Raw genomic sequence first — 3063 nt, forward strand, 5'->3', positions numbered from 1 at the left:
CTGAGATGACACCTATAGTTAAAAGCTAGCTTGAGAATGTAAGTTTAAAAAAGCTCTGGGATTTACAAATGAAGGAACTGAAACTAACATGGTCATTCTAAAAGATGAAAGATGTAAGCTAAATTGGTTCAATATTCCATTCCATGACGCTGCAATCCTGTTGCTATAAATTCTGTGTCTTATAGTTCTGCTCCACAATCACCTGATGAAGAAGCAGCGCTCCATAAGCTAGTGATTCCAAATAAACCTGTTGGACTGTAACCTGGTATTGTGTGATTTTTAAATCAGAAACAAGCTGCATGTCACCTCCAGAGCCATTGACTGGTAACGCCTGCAGTGAGACTCAAAGTACATTCGTACAAAGAGTTCATAAATAGTACTGCCTTTAAATACTTGAATAAAAAATTTAACTTCATAACAGCCAATTAAATATTTAAACAGTGCATTTACCATTAATTTACAGTCAGTTCAAACTGATATCCACTATTGCCTGAAGATACAGGAAGACCCGACAAGACAAAATACTATTCAATCTTTAAATATAATGCTAGGTTTCACTAACAGATAACTACATTGAAAGTCAATTAGACAAGCTTTGAATATTTAAAATCCTAAAGGTGTCTCAGAGTACTTTCAAAACAAAATCCTCATTTTCTTCTGGTTAAAGCTTTCTGCTGGAGAGAGTGTTATAGGATAATTTAGAAGTCTGCAGTGTAATGTAGATGAATACACCCAGGTTTAGGGAACTAATAATACATAATATATTCAAATGCTATACTTTGCACTTGGACAGCATGAAGTCTCAATAAATCAAAGTTGTTCCTAAGCAAGTTCAGTATTCCCTTACTGCTGCTATCTGCTCTGACTGGGGAGTTGTTGGCATAGCATTCCAAGAGGATTGACATTTAAAAGGAGACAAATGTCTTGTTTATATTGTGAGGTAAGAGCCCTGATGCTGAATTGAGATGATCAATATTTGACCCCAGTTTGTCTTACCTGATTAAAATACTGCAAACATATTATGAAGAAAGAACTTGAGTAGGCCATTCAGCCCCTCGAGCCTGCTCCACCATTCAGGTTGTGGCTGATCTGACTGTAAACTCAAATCCATATTCCCACCCATCCCAATTATCTTTCACACTCTTGTTTAACAAGAATTTTTCTACCTTGGCCTTAAAAGCATTCAGGGACAATTCTTCCACCAATTATGCAGGAAGAGGTTTCCAAAAACTCATGAGCCTCTAAGTGAAAGAACTTCACTTCACCACTAGTTTAAATGGGTGACACTGGATTTTTGAAGAGTGATCTCAGTTTTTCATTCTTCTATATGAGAGGACACCCCTTCTGTAACTGTCAGGATCTGACACTTCAAACAATTTGCCTCTTACTCTTCTCAATTGTAATGGATACTAGTCTGGTCTGTCCAACTTCCATCCTGCCTTAAATAAGGAGACCAATACTGTGCACTGCCTTCCTGATTTGATCTCAGTATACTTACCTGGCAGGGGCGATGACATGATCAGTGCGGTGCCTCTCCCAGGATGAGGCTATCCCATTGCACTTCAGCTGTGCTGACGCCTGTGATGTCCCCAAATGCGGGATACTTGACTGCAACATTTGCGGTAGTGGGGGACTGCGTTCGCGCTCTCCCCTGAATTATTTTTTTTAAAAGGGCGGCATGGTGGCTCAGTGGTTAGCACTGCTGCCTCACAGCACCAGGATCCCAGGTCCAATTCCAGCCTTGGGTGACTGTCTGTGTGGAGTTTGCACATTCTCCCTGTGTCTGTGTGGGTTTCCTCCAGTTTCTTCCCACAGTCCAAAGATGTGCAGGTTAGGTGAATTGGCCATGCTAAATTGCCCATAGTGTTAGATGCATTAGTCAGAGGGAAATGGGTCTGGGTGGGTTACTCTTCGGAGGGTCAGTGAGCACTGGTTGGGCTAAAGGGCCTGTTTCCACACTGTAAGGAATCTAATCTAATCTAATCTAATGCACTGTCTACCTGGAGTATAAACTTCCAATTTACGGATTCATTTCCTCTCATAATAAGTTAAAACATTCCATTAGTTTTCCTGATTACTCGTTGTACCTGCATTATAAACTTCTGCCATTCATACACCAGAGGATGCTCCATCTGCATCTCAAAGTTCTGCAATCTCTCATTATTGAATGAAATGTTTCTTTTTTAATCGATTGATAGTCACATGTACCAAAGTACAGTGAAAAGCTTTGTTTATGAGCAGTACAGACAGATCATAGTAAGCAAGGACATACAGATCAAAAAGAGGCATACAGCTTACATTGCAATGGGTGTGGGCTAGGTGAGACCAGTGTTGGCAAAGTCAGCATTATTTGAGACTAGCGAGTCCATTCATCAGTCTAACAATGGCAGGGAAGAAGCTGTTCCTGAACCTGCTGGTGCATGTGTTCAGGCTTCTGCATCTTCTGCCTGATGGAAGAGGTTGCAGAAGAGCATTACTGGGGTGCGATAGGTCTTTGATTATAACAGCCTTTTCGCTGCAACGAGCTGTGTGAATGGAGTCCATGGATTGAGGTTTGGCTTCCATGATCGCCTGGGCTGTGCACACCACATTCTGTAGTTTCTTACTCCTCGACAGAGCAGTTGACATACCAGGGCATTGTGCACCCAGACAGTATGCTTTCAATGGTACATCATTAGAAATTAGTGGGGGTCCTTAAGGACATGCCAAATTTCCTGAGCCGCCTGAGGAAGAAGAGATGTTGTTGTGCCTCTTGACATCACAACCACGTGGGGAGTCCAAGACAAGTTGTCTGTTATCATCATTCTAAGAAACTTGACGCTCTCCACCAACTCAACCTCAGTTCCATTGATGTAGATGGGGGCCTGTTCTCCTTCTTTCTTTCTGAAGTCAATGATCAGTTCTTTAGTTTTGCCGATGTTAAGAGAGTGGTTGTTCTCATTGAACCACATCATCCAGCCTTCCATCTCCCTTCTGTATTTTGACTCGTCATTGTTAAATATCTGTCCTACTACAGCGGTGTCGTCAGCAAACTTGTAGATGGTGTTGTCTTGGAATTTGGCA

The 3063-nt window shown here is 41.6% G+C and overlaps 1 non-coding gene across 1 annotated transcript; it reads left to right on the top strand.

Moving 5' to 3' along the window:
* Window positions 1–1490: 1490 nt before the first annotated feature.
* On the top strand, window positions 1491–1654 carry LOC122540788 (U1 spliceosomal RNA). The gene has a single exon (XR_006309409.2). It is a non-coding gene; the product is annotated as a U1 spliceosomal RNA (small nuclear RNA).
* The last annotated feature ends 1409 nt before the right edge of the window (window positions 1655–3063 follow it).

Source organism: Chiloscyllium plagiosum, unplaced genomic scaffold (assembly GCF_037043375.1).
Source record: "Chiloscyllium plagiosum isolate Xiang-an unplaced genomic scaffold, Cpla_swu_hap1 HiC_scaffold_29, whole genome shotgun sequence".
In the NCBI taxonomy this organism is placed as follows: domain Eukaryota; kingdom Metazoa; phylum Chordata; class Chondrichthyes; order Orectolobiformes; family Hemiscylliidae; genus Chiloscyllium; species Chiloscyllium plagiosum.